This window comes from Liolophura sinensis, chromosome 10 (assembly GCF_032854445.1).
Source record: "Liolophura sinensis isolate JHLJ2023 chromosome 10, CUHK_Ljap_v2, whole genome shotgun sequence".
In the NCBI taxonomy this organism is placed as follows: domain Eukaryota; kingdom Metazoa; phylum Mollusca; class Polyplacophora; order Chitonida; family Chitonidae; genus Liolophura; species Liolophura sinensis.
In genome coordinates, this window is record NC_088304.1 from 30,236,432 (window position 1) to 30,250,376 (window position 13,945).

The window sequence follows — 13,945 nt, forward strand, 5'->3', positions numbered from 1 at the left end:
GGATATGAGAAAACACCTGTGAAATTAAGATGGCGTATTAGATACAGCCTAGGCAATTACATGTAAATTACAAAAAAAAAACAAGAATTACAATCTTGTTGCCTGATTTCGTGGCATGGTATTTACCATTATAGCACGCTAATGTGTGTACGTATAAAGCTTATGAAAATATATATGTAGAGACAGAAATTTTTGTCAAGTTCACTCAGTGTACAGCAATAATGGCCACATGAAGGTAGGTAATTTCAATGTATTCTCGTTCATATTTTTTCAAATTAATGGATACAGACTTAATATTGTAATCTACCGCTGCCATCTGCTGACAGTCTATGATGCTGCGTAAATAACGAAATACTTTCACTGAGGAAAAATCACGCGGTTTGAAAAATATCGAAATGACTTTCATGCGAAAAGATTTTGAAAGACTGTTCGCACAACCTGTAGTAGAAACATGGTTTCTCTTCATGACACGTTCTATAATAATAATTGAGTTCTTCTTATATAGATTATTTTATCGTAAATACACCTGATGTTACCTTGCATTACAGATTGAAATGCCTGAAGCCAAGATGGACTGTTCATCAGTGTGGCGCTCATCGCAGTTGGCCCAAAGGCTGAGGTGATAGATGAGTGCAACAGTTTACTTCACTTATTAATGATCCATTTTCACGATGCCAGGTGTCATATGGTCGACAAAAAACTTTTGCCGGTATTCTAACGAATTACTGGATTTAAAGCTGTAGTGGAGCTCACTATAACTGGATTCAAACCAGAACAACGCTTTAGATCACTAAGCGAACGCCGATCCCTTCCGGTTTAAAATTTTTTAATCAAGACTTGAATTAAGCTTGAGTCCTGTTCTCCCTCCTCAAGTTAGGATACAAAAAAGAAAGATTTCAAACATTCCTTAAGCAAATCGTGTCTCGAAATGGGTTTGCAGAGATGTGAATTGAAAATATAAACTTCAGATCTGTATTCCAGTCGTCGGTCGACAAAAGAAAACCTGCTGTTACAGATCTAGAGAATTAAATTTGTGGTGTTGGCAAATTGAAGCGTTAGCATGTTTGAGTAACTGTCTTTGAAAAGACCATACGTTGTAGGTATATTTACATTCAGCTCAGAAAGGGATTTAATGGGCAGACTTACTGACCGTTACATATATGAAATGTCTTAATGTCTGTCAACCTCAATGGATTTATTTTGAATTGTTTTCCAGATTGGAATGCAGAAGAACTGGCGCACAGCAAATATGAAAACCACGAATTATCGAGTGTTGTCCCGCGACACGTACGCACCCGGTTTGGCGAGGATCACACCATATTCCAAAATTTAAGGATATTTTGATGGTAAAAGTCATAGCCGAAACATTCAGCACAGAGTGAATCTGTCGTTTTGTTCTCGCGTAGTTTTATTGCAGCTAATATTTATATATATATATAAAGAAAAACTTGAAGGAAACGTCAATTTTCTACATCGTATTCCAACTGCTGTTTCGAACTTTCGCGCTCATCAGGAATACTGAGTGTTAGCAGTAAAAGTCATGATTATATACAGTATTTGATCAGTGCATACTTGACAGCAGCTTAACAACATGAACCCAGAGATATCATTTAACTAAGTTTTGGTTCTTTGTAACTGATTTTAAATACGTCCGTCTATTTTTCTTTCGAAAACCATTCATTTCCTCCTGTTTCAAAGATGTTCGCTCTACCACATCGTTTTCCCCGCGTTCTGCCCGGTTTCCTCCCACCAAAATGCTGGCCGCCGTCACATAAGTAAAATATTCATGAGTACAGCGTAAAAACCAATCAAATAAATAAAATAAATCTTCAGGAACGGGGCGACTTCACGAGAAGGGGCGTAAGTCTACTTTAATACTCTTTAATAAAAAAAAAGGTTTAGCTAGATGTAATTAGGTAAGGAATATTGTTATAAGTTTACAAAATAGCGAATAAAGAAGTAAGCGAGCAACTACATTTGGCACGTGGTCTGTCGTTAGCATTGCAATTCGGCCTGCTGGCGATTTACTAGGTGGGTATTTTATTTCTAATGTTTATGTGGATGCTGAAATGGGAGCAACTTACACAGCCTTAGCACCATACTAAAGCTTGCCCATGACATTTAACATATCTTCGACATTCACGCCCGTCCCACAGCATCACTTTTAAACTGCTTTGTAGTTTTCCACAGTTAAAAAAGGTTGCTTTTAACTGGTGTTAAATATGTCCGTCTATATTTGTTTTATTTAGGTTGTTCTTATTATCAAATCGAAAACCATCTACTGTCTCGTGTTTTAAACCTGTTCTCACCACTGTTTTGCTGAAATTTTGACGATGTAGCATTAAGCTATACTCGTGCATTCATTCATTCAGTCTTAGACGAATTGATGTCACCGGTCACGAGTGACTTATACTGAGCTTACATTAATAACAGTACTAATAATAATAATAATAATAATTTTTTTCTTTCCTGATCATGGCACATGGCACACAGTAAGCTGAAGCAAAAACTATTTGCAAATCTTTTATCCCGTTTATCCTTTCATTTCCTTTCCTCCTGTGGGGTTTCCGGGTGATAAGAATAGGACCTCAGCCCTCTAGGCAAGCTTGTCGTAAAAGTCGACTAACCTAGAGCTCTCTTTTGTGAGCCCGGAGAGTATAATCGGCTCACGTATTCCCGGTTGTGTGAGAGGCAACCGGGGAGCGACCGTGGGTTGCGAGCCGTAATTTTCGAGGACGGGATCCTGGTGGCTGAGGGCGTGTTGGTCTTGCGAGATCCTCACGCCCAACACGTCACTTTGGCCCATACTTGGAGAGACGGGAGGACACCTCTAGTCGTGGTCCCAAAGTTTTCTTTCTAATATTCATAAGAGAATAAATGATATTTTCAACTTTCTTTCGAGGCGGTGGCTCACGGGTCAATCAAGTAGTTCGTGCCTTCTTCATCGGGCGAGAGACGGAGGAACTCGTGATCGGGAAATTAGTATTGGCCCGTATAGCGTTAGTGTGGACTTATACATCCCTAAGCCAACACGTTGTTTTAACTGTAAAAAGTTTGGTCATGGCAAGGGCCAATGTAAAAATAAACAGATTTGCTTCGGTGCGGAAGTGAGGGTCATAATGATTTCGACTGCAGCAACACACTTAAGTGTTGCAATTGCGGTGGAGATCGCATGGCCTCCTCTCAGGACTGTCCACTTTTCGTAAAAGAAAAACAAATAATCACTAAAAAAAATATCGTATCAGGAGGCCCGCAAACTGGTCTCGCCTCCTAATACTTCACTGCAGACTTCATTTGCCAATGCGGTCAAGCGAGTAGCATCTGTTACTACTCAAAGATCAATGACTTGGCGCATTGCAAACCAGAAACCTTGTTCTTTTTTTGTTGAACCTACTGTTCGACCAGCTTTTAAATAATTCATCAACTCAGACTACCTCAATACAAGAGATAAAACCAGCGAATAACACTGAATAGATTGCATCGCATTGGGGATGTTCTTTGAGGCTGATATAACTCCAGACATTGTAAATGCAGCAGATGATCCTATATTAAAATTTAACGAGCTTGTTTTAGAGAGGGCTGACAAAGCTATTCACAAGACCTCGACAAATCCCAAATCCAAAAGTAAACCCTCGTATGATAAAGAGTGTCGCAAAGCCATTTAGGACTACCAAAAAGGCCGAGCGGAATTTTAATATATGTCCTAATGATAATAACTTAAACCAGGTTCGTATTTTTCGAGCTAAGGCTCGTCGATTACTGAAGTCCAAGACACGATCTTGGTGGGACTTTGTTTTGGACATTACGTCAAAAATATCTATGTGTAAGGCCTGGAATATGGTTCAGAAACTTAAGGGCTAAAATAATAAAGCAAAAGACCAACATTTCAGAGATGGACATAAACTCCCCATTTGATATAGTTAATAAATTAGCTGAGACATTTTCAAAGAAATCTTCTTCCGAGAATTATACTTCAGAATTCCAACATATTAAAAACCAGAAGGAAAAAATTAAATTTCCCTTTTCTTCTAAGAATTTAGAAGATTATAATCGTCCTTTTAATATCGAGGAACTCAAAACTGCATTAAAAAGGCCCACGATACAGCTTGTGGTCCTGATAACGTATTTTATATTTTTCTGAATCATTTACCAGCTGAGCCACTGGAGACTCTCTTGCACTTGCTTAATGATATCTGGATAACTGGTAATTTTCCAGCTTCATGGAGGGAGGCGTGTATTAGGGTCATACTGATCCAAATAATTACCGTCCCATAGCTCTTACCAGCTGTCTTTGTAAGACTATGGAACGGATGATCAACGATAGACTTGTTTGGTTTCTTGAAACCAACAACCTTTTATCTAATATTCAATGTGGTTTTCGTCAAGGCCGATCTACTTTAGATCACCTTGTTCGATTTGAAACCTTTATTCGCGATGGTTTTGTTAACAATGAACATGTGGTGTCCATATTTTTCGACATTGAAAATGCCTACGACACCAGTTGGAAATATGGTATTTTAAAAGACCTCGCGGATATGGGATTAAAAGGTCGCTTACATTTATTTATATCTCAATTTTTATCAAATCGTCAGTTTAAAGTACGGGTGGGTCCAGTCTTTCTGACTCTTATAAACAGGAAATGGGTGTACCCCAGGGCAGCATTCTATCACCAACTCTGTTCAGCATAAAAATAAATAGCCTAGCAAAAACATTAACATCTGGCACAGAGGATTCATTATACGTGGATGATTTTCGTATATGCTACCGAGCTAAGAGTATGAATAATATCGAACGTCAGTTGCAGCTTTGTCTCAATAAAATCGAGAAATGGGCAACTGAAAACGGTTTTAGATTTTCAACGTCTAAAACCGTCGGTATGCATTTTTTTAATAAACGGAAACTTCATCTTGATCCCGAGCTTAATTTTTGTGGTGAACGGGTTAAAATTGTTGGAGAAACTAAATTTTAGGTATAATATTTGATAGTAAGCTATCTTTTATACCTCATATAAAAATGCTTAAAGGTAAATGTACAAAGGCTCTCGATATAATGAAGGTCGTGTCTAGCACCGATTGGGGTGCTGACCGATCGGTTTTACTCATTTTATATCGTTCTCTTGTGCGGTCTAAATTGGATTATGGGTCCATCATTTACGGTTCCGCTAGGAAGTCGTATATTAAAATGTAGGATCCTGTTCATCATGAAGGTTAGAGGCTCAGCCTTGGTGGTTTAAGAACCTCACCAGTAGAGAGTTTATACGTGGAGGCAAAAATGCCTTCTTTAAATCACAGACATATAAAACTTAGCCTTCAGTATGCTGCAAAGCTAAAAGCACATCCAACAAACCCTGCCTACGACTGTGTTTTCAATCCATTGTATGTAGCCAAAAATATACTAAATGTCCTAACAAGATCCCTTCGTTCGGTCTTCGTATACGGGACCATATTGTGGGAGCTAACATCAAGCTGGAGGATATAGCTCCGGTGTCTTTTCCGGAGTCCCCTCCATGGCTTCGTTCACAACCTAAACTAATCTTTCATTTACGTAAATATAATAAATCGAAATAAATCCTCTTTTATAATTCAGCAAGGTTTTGCTGAAATGAAAGCTAATTATATGAATTATAAATTTATATATACTGACCGGTCGAAGGATGGGGACAGGGTTGCGTCTGTGGCTGTCATGGAGCAGCGAGTCTCTTCCTTTCGCCTTCCATCCTCTTCTTCAATATTCTCTGCCGAGGCCAGAGCTATACTCCTGGCCTTATCATATGTTTCTTCTGGGTGTGCCCAGAGGGCAATGATATGCACTGACTGGTTGTCTTGCCTTTTGGCAACACAGAATAATAAATTTAAAAATCCCTGGATCCTTCAGATTTTAGCTATACATAGGAAACTAATTAGAAGAGGTAAAGATATTATATTCTGTTGGATACCAAGTTACACTGGTATCGATGGAAACATAGTTGTGGATAAGGAAGCGAAAGCTGTCATGTATAAACCTGTATCTCGGATTAAAATCCCTTATACTGACATGAAGTCCAATATTTTTAAATATATTCGTTGCCTTTGACAGGGTGAATGGAACTTGCAGGTCCATAATAAATTGCATGCTATTCATCCTGTCATTGGCTATAATAATTATACTTGCAAAGAGTCTCGTAGAAACCAAGTAGATTTAACAAGGTGTCGTGTTGGGCATTTTCCACTAACGCACAATTTCATACTTGATGGGAGCAGTGCTCCCGAGTGCATTGGATGCGATGCCCAATTTGGCATCAAACATATCTTGGTTGACTGTGTGGAATTTGCCCAAGTTCGGCAGAGATTCTACACAGTCAACTTTATATATGACTTATTTGACAACATCGCTGGCGACGTTGTCATCAATTATTTGAAGGCCATTGGCCTTCATCATAAGATATAATTTATTAATATATAAGTATTTGTCGATAAAGTTATATATACATTTCTTGATACATTTTGCAAAATATGAGGGTTTTTCGAGTTTTAACTGTTTTTGGTTATTCTAATCTGGTTTTAAACATGTCCAAACATGTTTCATTTTTTGATGTTCTCACCAGCATATCGGAAACCTCAACCGCCTCGTGTTTTCACCTTCCTCTCGCCACGATATGGCTGAAATATTGCCGATGTGGCGTTAAACCATAATCATTCATTCATTCTCTTAGAGACAAAGTAGTTTTAACTAGGTGTCGTAATAGGGATTCTCATCTAACCCAATTTCGTGTTAGATGGGAGCCGTGCTCCCAAGTGTTTTGGATGCGATGCCCGTTATGGCATTAAACATATCCTAGTTGACAGTTGAATTGCCAATGTTCGGCAAACATTGTACACAGTCAACTCCATACATGATTTGTTTGACATCATCGCTGGCGATGTTGTTATAAAGTATTAGAGGGTCATTGGCCTATATCATAAGACATAAATTGTAATTATTTTTAATAAGCTGGTTTTCGAGTTTTAACTGTTTTGGTTTTGTCCAAAAGTTTGTCCAAATATTTTTGTTTCGTGTTTGATGATAACACTACCATATCGAAAACCTAAACCGCCTCGTCTTTTCAACTTGTTCTCGCCAAGATATGAAAGATTCTACACAGTCAAATCTATATATGATTTATTTGACAGCATCGCTGGCGATGTTGTCATAAATTATTTGAAGGTCATTGGCCTATATCATAAAATATAAATTTTAATTGTCATAAATATCTAAAGATACACAGTTATATACATATAGATTTATACATGTAATATATAACCGTGGTTTTCGAGTTTTAACTCTTATTTTTCTTTTAAGCGGTTTTAAACATGTCTGTACTTTTTGTTTTACGTTTGATGTTCATGTTATCATATCGAAAACCTTGACCGTCTCGCGTTTTCACCGTGTTCTCGCCACGATATGGCTGAAATATTGCCGATGTGGCGTTAAGCCATAATTATTCATTCATTCATTCGCCACGATATGGCTGAGATATTGCCGAATTGACGTTAAGCCATAATCATTCATTCATTCTAACTGTTCATGTAAAAAACTGAAATAGTAGCGAAATATAAGCCCACTAAGAGTATGGCGTGAGCAAAATTAAGTAAAAAAAGTACATTAATCTGAATTGCAATTCATGACGTCACGTTGAGAAATGTCAAAAATGCTCAAATTTAACATACGTCAGGCCTCAGGGACGCTTAGTCCACCTACAGAATCCTGGTTTACAATACAATTAAAGACTTACAGCAAAGATTGTAATAGTGTTGACGACAGTGTAACATCTACGGTCACACGTGAGCTGGCATCATGGCTTAAGGATTGTTAGGTAAAACATGAAGTCATGTTAATTACAATTTATATGACGTCGGGGGTCCAGAAATACTCAAAGTATGTGTTGTCATCACATTTAACATACAACATGAGCAGCGTAATTACCCAGAAGCCCCTCACCAATGCGGTCGCTGTGAGGTCAAGTCCAGCTCATGCTGGCTTCTTCTCCGGTCGTACGTGGGAAGGCCTGCCCACTTTCCACCCACCATAATGCTGGACGCCATCGTATAAGTGAAATATTCTTGAGTACGGCGTAAATCACCAATCAAATAAATAAATACATACAACTTGAAAACATGGCAAAGGACCCAAACCTTAGGGATGCTTAGCCCACCAGGAAGATCATGTTTTATGCGGAATACAGTATAATTAAAGATGTACAAGATAGGGTAATACCACAACAGCGACTACAAAATAATACAAGGTGAGGGGAACATATGTATTGGGGAGGTACATCGGGTGTGAAGACAAATATGAGGTGGTCATATCTAACACAAGATGGGAAGCCAGGTACAGAGTGGGGAGTTTTTCCTGTTTTCCAAAAATAGATGACAGCCCATGTGGAGACAGACACGCGTTCATGATGTATATCACAAGGTGAGGAGACACACTACTTTATTTTGCCTCATCTTCTTTAAAGAAACCATGACTTACAGCGAATAATGTTTATAAATAAATACAAGTTGTGGCATTTAACATAGCGAGCCTGGTTCTTCTTTCATATACAGGTAGAACATGATGTGGAAACGCCCATTAGCCATGGCGTTCGTAGTACTCTGCATCTTGAATATAAAAAGTGAACCAGAATCTGGACGTCTTAATCTTTTAACCATTGACAACGTAGCATGTGCCAAATTACGGTCCATGACCTCATTGTTCAAAGGCTGTAGTAATCACGTTTTACGCTTTCAACGAGGACAAAGGGCTGTGAGTGGTGAGAAGCCAAAGAAAAAAGGCATTGATGCAAGTTTTTGCATATAGTACTGTAAATGTGAAGTGAGCAAAATTAAGTCAAAAAATTGCAATCTGAATTGCAGAAAGGGAGTCCATGTAATGTGTCCCCTTGTTGCACTACCTATTTCCACTGCTCATTTATCTGGTGCTGCTTCAAGGAGACTTTTTAAGGCATTGGTGTGACTCGACCCAAGAGTGACCTTGGATCTACCAACCCCGAAGCGGACGCTCTACCAGCTAAGCTATCGGTCCTGTAAACGTGAAAAAGGACTATAATGTTCTCTCCGTGAATGACTGAAGATTCTGAAATATTTTGAATATCATTAAATTATAGTGTTTACAACTGCAGGTGATTGGAAAACCGTCTGCAAAGCCTCATTGACATTCGTGCCGAGCGGAATTGAGAAGATAAAATTGTGTTTCCACAAAGTAAACCTAGTGGGTTCACCTTTCATGTATGAGCGCTCCGAGTTCTGTACCCATATGAAAAGCAGACAGGTGTGTTGGGCCTGCACGGAAAGGTTACCGGTATACGCGTTGAGTTTTCATTATGTCTATTGACACATGCACATTGTGATCTATTCTTGGCGACGGACATCGCCAGTAGGGCGAACTGAGTTATCCCCCTTATTACAATCATGCTCGGTAATTCTATTGCCCGGTGTATATATTATTAAAAACCTCGATGTGATTCATATAGACATTGTGGGCGTGATAAGCATGTGTTAACATGTTAACCCGTCAGATCAGTCAACGGCACGGAGAATAACGCATGATGTTGGGTACATTTAGCCTTTTTCCTACTGTATGAATAATTACAATTGTATGCTAACCGATTGTCATTATGAGAACACCATAAATAGAAAGCATCGACAAAAAAACTCTAGCCTAGGTAAAAACTCGTAAGCCTCGTAAATTTTTTTCCAAATATTTACCTAATTTGTGTTTTACGACGCCCTTAGGAATATTCCTCTGATAACACGGCAACCAGCGTTATGGCGGTTCGGAGAATCCAGGGTTAAGGTGTCCTGTTCGTGCCGTTCGGAATTTTCAATACTTTCTATAAAATTATTCCCCCTATGGTAAAAACTTAAACGTGCTAAAAAAAATGAATAATATCGAACGTCAGTTGCAGCTTGGTCTTAACAAAATCGGGAAATGGGCAAATTGAGAACGGCTTTAGATTTTCCACGTCTGAAAGCATAGGTATGCATTTTTGTAACAAATGGAATCTTCATCTTGACACTGTGCTTTAATTTTACGGTAAACGGATTAAAATTGTCCAAGAAACTAAATTGTATATAATTTATTATAAATAAATCGATAAAATAGTTAAAGGTAGATGTACAAATTAAGGTTTTCTATATAATTATGGGCTTGTCTAGCACCGATTGGAGTGCTGATCCATCTGTGTCATTAAATTTATACTGTTATCTGGTGAGGTCTATATTGGACTATGGGTCCATCATTAACAGTTTCGCGAGGAAGTCGTGCCGTAAAATGTAGGATCTTGTCCATCACCAAGGTAAGAGACTCAACTTTGGTGCTTTTGGAACCTCACCAGCAGAGAGTTTATATGTAGGGGCAAATGAGCCTTCTTTACATACCCACGTATAAAACTGAGCCTTCACTGTGCTACAAAACTTCAAGCTCGACCAACAAACCTTGCCTTCGACTGTGTTTTCAATCTATCATATGTAAGTAAATTTAATGTGTCGTAAGAAGATCCCGTTGTTTGGAAATCGTATACGCAACCATATTGTGGAACGTAACATCGCGCCAGAGCAGATAGCTCCGGTTTCTTTGCCAGAGTCTCCTCCCTGGCTTCTTCCACAGCCTGAACTAATATACTTCAGCAAATTTTTGCTGTAATTAAGGCTAGCCTTAATTTTGGCAAGTCAAAGGATGAAGACAAGCTTGCCTCTGCGACCATCTTAGAGAAGCGAGTCCCTTCTCTTCGTCTTTCATCCTCTACACATTTTCTGCTGAGGCCAGGGCTATTCTCCTGTCTTTATCACATGATGCCGTATTCGGCATTCTCGTTTAACACACAATTTCAGTCTTGATGGGAACAGTGCTCCCAAGTGTGTTTAATGTAATGTTGCATACGGCATCGAATATGTCTTTGTTGACTAAATAGACTTTGCTCATGTTCGGCAAAGATACAGTACAGTCTCGACTCCATATTCGATCTATTTGACGGCGTTGCTGGCGATGCTGTCATTAAATACTTAAAGGCCATTTGCCTAAATAATGAAATATAGTCTTACGTTATATATACAGATAAATTCCGTATAATTTCGACTTTCTAGATGATATATTTTAAAAACGTTATGGTCTTGGAGTTTTAACTAGGTCGTGGTTCTTTCTGAACTGTTTTTGAATATGTTAACCTGTTTTTTGTTTTATATTTGATGTTCTCAATCTATCGAAAACAATTCAATGGCTCCTGTTTCAAACTTGTCGCCATGATATTCCTGAAAAATTGCCGATGTGGAGTTAAGCCATAACCATTCGTTGTATCAGATTCTCTTAAGGGTGATCATTGCCAATGTGCGTTTCTCATTTATGGCCTTCATAAACTGAGTGATATTTACCGTCCTTGAATGAAAATTGAAAACAAGGGTAGCGTTATAAGGGGGTTTATGAACATAGCGCATAATTAATATCCCGTTGTCCAAGTAATTTAAAATATCGTGCAGTATATAATAAAGAATCCAATTACACGGCAAACACGGCAGACAATACAATATAACGCGAAAGCAAATTTGGCGGCAGATGTATTTATTTTATTTTATTTTTTCATTAGGTGCTACTATCTGTGCGAAATAAATTGATGGAAAGTTACCAATGAGGACATGAGAAAACACCTGTGAAATTAGCATGGCGTATTTGATACAGCCTAGGCAATTATATATAAATTTTAAAAAATAAATACAATTTTATTGCCTGCTTTAGTGGCATGGTATTTATCTTTATAGCAGGTTATTGCATACACATATAAAGCTAATGAGAATATAAATTTAGAGGCAGAGAAATTTTTGTCAAGCTCACTCAGTGTACAGCAATAATGGCCGCGAGAAGGTACGTAATTTAAATGTTTTCTCGTTCATATTTTGCCAAATTAATGGATACAGGCTAAATTTTGTAATCTACCGCTGCCAACTGCTTACAGTTTATGATGCTGCGTAAATAACGAAATACTTTCACTGAAAAAACCCCTGTGGGGTTGGTTTCCGGTGTGATAAGAATAGGACCTCAGCCCTCTAGGCAAGCCTGTCGTAAAAGACGACTAACCTAGAGCTCCCCTGTGTGGGCCCGGTGAATATAATAGGCTCACATCTTCTCGGTTGTGTGAGAGGCAACCGGGGATCGACCTGTTTGCCGTGTGTTGCGACCCGTAATCTCCAAGGACAGGATCCTGGTGGCTGAGGGTGTGTTGGTCTTGCGAGATCCTCGCCCCCAACACGTCACATTGGCCCTTACTTGCAGAGAGACAGGATGTCGGATGGGCCCGGTCCGATTAATCGGCTGGTCGCGTCAAGCCCTACTCTTGATACTGTTAGTTATTCTTTCACATACTGTGATGTCAAATTGGGTTTTCTCCAAATACTCTTGCATGGGTCAGTGTAGAAGGCGGTGGCTAATGGGTCAATCGAGTAGATTGAATTAACCTTGTTAATCTGTTCAACTATACCTTGCGTGGATTCCCTGTTTGTATTCTCTGCTGGTCATCCGCGGAGGTAGATTCACCCTTTTTGGCACTCCGTGGCGGATGGCGTCACGTGGGTGAAATTAAAAAAAATATATCATGGCTTCCCCTGAAATTATCACAGTGGAGGCAAAGAAAAGAAAAAATGATGTTCTCTTAGATATATCTATAGATATAAGGAGGAAATAATTATTTTCCTGCATTCTTAGTAATATCTAATAAAAATGAAAATCACAGAAAAATGAAAATCAATCCATTTGTATTAAAACAAACAATAGAAAGTTATGCTAGAACTTTAAAATGAGTTAAGAAAATGAAATCTGGAAACATTCTGTCAGAATGCTCCAGAAAACAACAATATCTAAATTTACTAAAAATTCAAAATATAGGAGAGCAGCCTGTTTCTCTTTATCCTCATAATACATTGAACTGCTGTCACGGTATAATTCGTGACAGGGACCAGGACCTTACCGAAATGAATGAACAACAAATAACCGAAGAACTAAAACACCAAGGAGTAAGTAAGGTAAAACGCTTCCTAATTAGAAGAGAAGGGAATCTGATAAAAACGAACACTTATATGTTAACATTCAATAAAACATCCCTTCCGTCATCTATATTTATTGGACCATATAGTGTAAGGGTGGAGTTATTTATACCTAACCCCACCAGGTGTTTCTCCTATCAGAGGTTTGGCCATGGCAGGAGTCAATGCCGCAACACACTGGTCTGCTTTAGATGTGCGGAAACAGGTCATGAGGGCTTCGACTGCACAAAAACAGTAAAATGTGTGAATTGTAGTGGAGCCCACATGGCCTCTTCCAAGGACTGCCTTCTCTTCATAAAAGAAAGGAAATCATAACCTTAAAATGTAAAAATAATATATCATATCATGAAGCGAAGCGTCTGGTCTCTGCCACGAATGTCCGGAATACCTCTACATATGCAAATGTTGTAAGGAAAACCACTTTTTCTGTGGGGGTCCGAACAACTTTTACTTGGCCTATTGGCAAAGAACACCCACAGAAACTGGTCACGAAACCCTTAAATAACACAGCCAGCTCATCATCACAAACTGATATAAACCTTTCTAAAATACCCGATACTTTACCTGATTATCCAGCACTTTCTTTGTCTGACAGCACATCATATGATAATAAATCCAAATCTTGTAAACCCGTTGATTCTTCACAGAAAACAACGGGTGACAAAAATAAATGTGAGAAAAATCATGAAAGGGATAAACCTAGTGGCCCCCTGGAGCGTCCCTCTAAGGCCACTAGAAACCCCATCCAAACTTTTAATACGTTTGGATCGTTGGAGGACGTTGATCCTTCGACATCGTGTGCAGACATGATGGATACGTCATCTGCACCTGGGAGGTCTCCTAGTAGATCTCCCAAAAAGGGTTGTCCGCGGTCCAAACATAAATCCCCAATACGC